The following is a 6,000-nucleotide window of genomic DNA, read 5'->3' as shown; positions in this document are numbered from 1 at the left end:
TAAAAAACAATGACATCTGGGTTATTCTACGTGAAACGTCCAAGTCATTTCAGCTACCATCTCAAATGTATTTAAAAAATAGTACAGATTTGTTGAACTGAAAACAGTCTGCTGCTAGATTCTCTTGGAGGAAATCTCTTTTTTTTATCGCGTGGGAATCCTTCCGAATTTTGGAGAGTATCGTCGGAGTGTTGTTTACGAAAATAATTTATGGCGAGAGTATTGCATCTCGTTGCAATATCAAGTTTAGTCTACATATTAAGGAAAGGCATTTGTGTAAAGCAGGGGTCTCAAACTCACCTCAGCCAGCGAGCTGAAGACACTACATTGAGTACTGCAAGGGCAGGCGCAGTGTGGACTAGTGGGCGAGGGGATCGGTAAGTGCGTTTGAAGAATATGACAGCTATAGTTGCGTTTTGAAAGAGCGGTTTCCCCATATCACATATGTCTAATTTACGAAAGGTATTTAGAGTCAGGGTTCGAGAAATAACGATACCTATCTTCGTGACTGACTGAAATCGACGCCAAATCGACGCCATGACTGACTGAAATGACTGAAATCGACGCCAATTCTTGAATGAAGAGTTTTCGTTCCACGACCATGTTTCAACGTGTGATGGCCTAATGGACTGCGTCACGAAAAGAATGCTTGAGGCCGGCCATGTCTGTGGAGCTCATGATTACACTTATTAAGAAAATGAAAAAAAAAGAAATACGGGACGAAGACAGTCCTCTGCAGGCTGCAGTCAGCATGTTTCAGACCCCTGGAGCGACTTCGCAGCTTAACAATACATATTATTGCTTTTTTAACACGAAAGAGTTATATACTGGGGTCCATCAAGCCAAGTTCAAGCAAAAGTTCAACATCGCTGCAGCGAAATTCAAGCACCCTTAGAGAAAATGCTGTGTCTTTATACAGCAATAAATAAGCATGGCGCCGATCAGCTTAGTTGTGTATCGACATTGCGTAGATTAGTGCAAGCTTCGAGCCATTTTTTTTATAAAAGCTCTTCCATCAGTTCCACGCCGTCATGGAATTAGTGAAGCGTGTATACATCTGTAGCTTCATATGGACAGTGATAGCTAAAAATAATCACGGGAATGAATAAATTTTATTTTCGCAACAAAACGTAAACAAATTCCCTGCGCATAAACTGCTGCGTTACGAGTTTCAAGTAATTGGAAGCTTCAAAATACCTGACGCTTCACCTAAGCACATGCAGTGTGAATGCGCTTCCTTAAATAGCACTGCAAGTGCATCACATGGTATCATAAATGCGAGTAAGTTGCATAACTTAGGTCTGCTTCAAAAGACAACGGTGCGTCAGCTTAGCTGTACAGTGAAATTGCAATAAATTACTAGCAGCCGATACACTTTAAGCAGGTCTACCTTTTTCAGTATTCTTTGTTTACAACCATTATGTGTGTAGCAACGAACTCCAAGTGGCCCAGCTGTGCATGCGCACAATCACTGCAGTGTTTTTTCTTTTTCGTTGTGGAACTACGCAAGCGAATCTCATGGTCATGAGGAGATACTTCCACTAGGATGATGCATTTACGAACATACAAAATAAAGTGCTAATAAAAAAACTTAAAACCATGTAGTGCGAGTACACAACTCTTTTTTTATGCAGCAAATTGAGTTGGTTTCTATAGCCCCGTAGTAAAATTGTGCAATAGTGGGACTAAACTTCAAAAATTGTTTTCTCCACTAAAAGAAAAAAAATAGTTACGTGCATGATGCAATAAACATACACCTGCTTACTTGGTATACTGCACGCAGAACTCTGTTGCACAATGTCCAGAGTACCTTGGCCAACCACTTCTGCTTCAATTGAAAGGTGGGGCGTATCCTCTGGGGACATTTCTACAAGATAAAAGCCACCCATCTCGATTGATTACAAGAATTACTTCCACGTCTACACCATGAATGTCACCGCAATCGTACCTTGAGTATCACTCTCATGAGATCCGTGAAAGTAGCAATGGTCATGTCCTATCGAGCTGCTGTCAATGCTCATGCCATTTCCTGAAAATGTCGTTCATAAATGAGCAGACACTATAAAATCAAACGAGACAAGGGTAGTACAATTGATTGAAATGCCGTTTTATTCAACCATTCTAGCAGCTGCTTTCACTTAAACCGCTCCAAAGAAGTCAACGCTTTGTTAACAAACTTTGAAGTCTCACTATACGCCAACCTATCAAATTCACTGCACTCATTGTATTAGTGTTTCAATGTTTATTGTCACACAGTTCCTCAACTCCGGCATCTGAACACAAAACTAGCGTGTATGCCACACTGATGGGATGCCTGATGAATACGTGAGACACAATATTGCTTCGAGTTTTACGCGTATGCTTTCATGTACACGTAATCACAATCAATGGACACATTCCTTTTTACTGTGTGCACGTAACATTTGTCGCTACAAATATCGAAAAGGGCGCATCGATTGCACAAACCAGAGACCATGTTCAGCTGTGCAAATTAAGGCAGGGCAGTTGAAGTTCATGCAACAGTGCACGTAATATTGCTGCAAGATTTAAACATGCACAAAAGGAAAACAAAATGCATTGGATTTTGTTGCATGGCCTCCAACTGCTACCACGTGGATTGCATGCAACAATGCGTACATGTGTTTTATTTGTGCACTAAAATGCATTTCTAACTTTGTGAAATGAAGCGCTATAAACGGACCAACAAAAAGAGAGACACAGAGGAGAAAGGACTCCATTTTCAACTGTTTGCAGTAGCAAGGAGCGCACAACCCTTAAATGCTGTTTGCTGCCAAGCGGCTGTCATTTCGAAACTCCGAATCCGTAATACGTCATTTCAGCAATGGTGGCTTCAGCTTAAGACAATCAGTTTTCGATTAGGGGACGTCCGAAGCACTCAATTACTCGATGGCCCCAACGGGCAATGCACAAAACAACCAACACGGAGGGCCAGGTGCCCCAAGCACCGCAGTGGTCTCAGCGGCTCACAAAGCTTCGATGCGGTCGCTAACCCCTGTCGTCACTTACACATGACAACATTAACGCAACTGATCATGCGATGTGCTTCATACGTGCGTACATCTTTAATGAGTCCCTTTGCTGCAGCCCCAGAAAGATATATTGTAAAATTATGCGTAACGCATAAAGCATGCGACTTTTCCCTCATTATTGCATGCGAGTCCGTAAGAAATACACCAGGTTATTTCGAACAAAGTGATTAGCTCTTGCAAGTGATTCCTTGTAACGTATCGATGACATAAATAACGTTAAAACTGAATTTTCTCTCTCTCCGTACATGTTGATTTTTTTCACAGTCTATCGATTTATTGCGAATGCAGAATGTTCTTTAATTCAAACGTGAAGACAAAACGTTCCTGTGCCGGCGTTACCACTCACAAATAAAGTGGGGGTAGGGGGGGGGGGTTGGGATGGTATGCTGGCAGTGCAAACTAGCAATCTTGCAGCATCGCGTGAAAGAGAGATCAGCTGTGATGCATTTTTACTCCACTGCGTCTTTCAGTGTAGTCATCCCGTGCTTACCGCAGGAACCAAATATCGGTCGCGTACAGCCCGACAATCTCTTTCAGTAGCTATGTTCAAGTTGCTATGTTTGTTTGTCTACCTAAAAACTAAACGTGTAATGCTCCTACAAGATATAGAGCAGTGCGATTATTCAGATAATGCAGCACGAGTAATACAAACAGTGCAATGACATACCTGAAAGCAGAGGTCTTTTTGTGCGCCTTCGCTGCCGGGAAGGCTTAAAAAGCGTTGGCACAGCGTCGCGTCTGAGCTTCTTTACGCCGCGTTCAAGAGCAAGTGGCTCAAACTGGTCTGGCGTGAAATGCTCCTGAAAGTGCAGTCATTTAAGCTGTATTAAACCGTACATGCATACGCACAAATATTTGTAACAAAGGTCACGTACTAGACGCGCGTTAGACGCGCGTTAGACGCGCGTTGTGTAGCGTTTCAACAAAAGCCGATAAATCAACTCACCCGCAAAGCCGCGTCGACGGCGTTGCACGGAAGTCCTCGCGTGAAATGTTTTGTAGCCACCCTTCACGGCGTGCACTATTCCAGATGCCACGAGGTATGCTGTAGAACGAGAAACCATCTTCTGTTTTGTTGCTGCAGCCTACAGCACAACAACCCGGCATTGTTCAAAAATTGGCAAGTAATTAACGTACTCAAGATCCACTGCGAAGCATGCTTGGCCGAGCGACTTCGCGCCAAATGGAACGCTCCTCTTCTACAGCTGATGTCTTGGATACGAGAAGGTACCTAGTCTAGGGACCTTAGGATACAATCTCGTCTTTTGTCGCGGCAAGAATCCAACTGGAAGCATATGCACATGCGCACTCGTTTTGAACCTTTTGCTTTATAATAAATATCACCACCATCCACTAATACCGTCACGTGCAACGAATTCACCTATCACAGACCTTGGATGGCAGAGAAAAAGAGGAGGAATCAAGAGAGTGAGGAGGACGGCTTGAGAACAATGAGTGACGCTACCTTGTTTCATCTAGGGACCTTAGCGGAAACAGCTCGAACGCGCCCTCTCGTTCAGAAATGAGCTCGCACTTGTGACTAGAAAAAAAGGAATCTATTTAGTACGCCTTAAAAGCAGCATATGTGAGCGTTTTAAATCATGTAGTTAAGCGTTTTTAACTTGAATCGTGTGAACTGCAGATACTTTCGAACATATTGATGTGCGTGCTCTAATTCCGAGTTTTGCACGCCACAGTTTCACTGCTCAATATCTTAAAAAGACAACATGTGTTTGAAACTATGTGTAAACAGTTTATTAGGTTTATTAAGTCTGTCTGTCTGTCTGTCTGTCTGTCTGTCTGTCCAACGATTCAGCAACCCGGTGAAAGTTTATTTAGAAAATGCACACATGCGTAATTCGATGGACCACCATGTTCATTAGGCTGGGCAGACAATGCGAAGGTGTGAACGAAAAGCGGGTGTTTCCTGCACTTCAGTGAAACGACATGGTGTTGCTATCAACTACTGGTTCCGCGTTCTAAAAAAAAACTTTGGTTTATTCGCATTACTGCCAGATGGTGCCATATCTCACGCAGTGCCTCCAGACAGAAGGCTGTCGTCTTTCGACGTCCTTTGCAACAAAGAACGTAGACACGCGGCCTGTTTTTATGTTCGGTCTAACTTCCTCAATTAAATAATTAGGATCAAGTTACCGGCCTCTCACGGGGGTGTAAGGACTTCACTGAATTGTCCCTCTTTTTTTTGTAAGCTTTCAAAGCAAATTAGGTGCGCTATTGCTCGGCATCAAAATTGCATTTGTAAGTCTGCGAGTTTCGTGGCCAAGGCACATGGTCGAACACGTCTGCGCGAGCCAAACGCGAGCCTGCATTTGAGAAGACATGACGTACTGCAAATTCAAAACCATAGCTCGATAAGAGCCAAGTCTGGGGGACATTATAAGATATAAAGCTGAGGCAGTGGCACAGCGCAGTTTGTTCCTTTCTAGAATGTGGAACTCATGTCACTTACTACCAAACCTGAAATATTGATATTATTTCTCCATGCAAGAACATATGTATGTAGGATAAACAGGAGCTTTTGCAATCTCCACAGCATTACATGATGCCTAAGAAATGAAGTACGTCTTTCACTTTATCCTATAGATGGCCCCTAAGACTACCTACTTTATAAACAATTGTATCGGGACAGTTGGTATGAATCCACTTTGGTAAGAAATGCAGCAGCTATTACACAGAACACAAAACACATGCACTTGTGTTGTGTGTTCTGTGTATTAGTTGCTGCACTTCCTACCAAGATGTACCCACTTTAGCTTTCCTTGTGTCTGAAACCTCAGGCACATGGACGCGTACACAGATCACCCCTCATCTGCCAGAGGAAGCCAAAACAACACAACAGACTTACATGTTAAGACAGCAAACTTCAAAGCGGTGTAACGATGATGATGATGATGATGATAAATTCACAACCATGGCTCATTTCCACTAA

This window comes from Rhipicephalus microplus, chromosome 5, assembly GCF_043290135.1.
Source record: "Rhipicephalus microplus isolate Deutch F79 chromosome 5, USDA_Rmic, whole genome shotgun sequence".
Lineage (NCBI taxonomy): Eukaryota > Metazoa > Arthropoda > Arachnida > Ixodida > Ixodidae > Rhipicephalus > Rhipicephalus microplus.
This window is presented reverse-complemented; position numbering follows the sequence as displayed.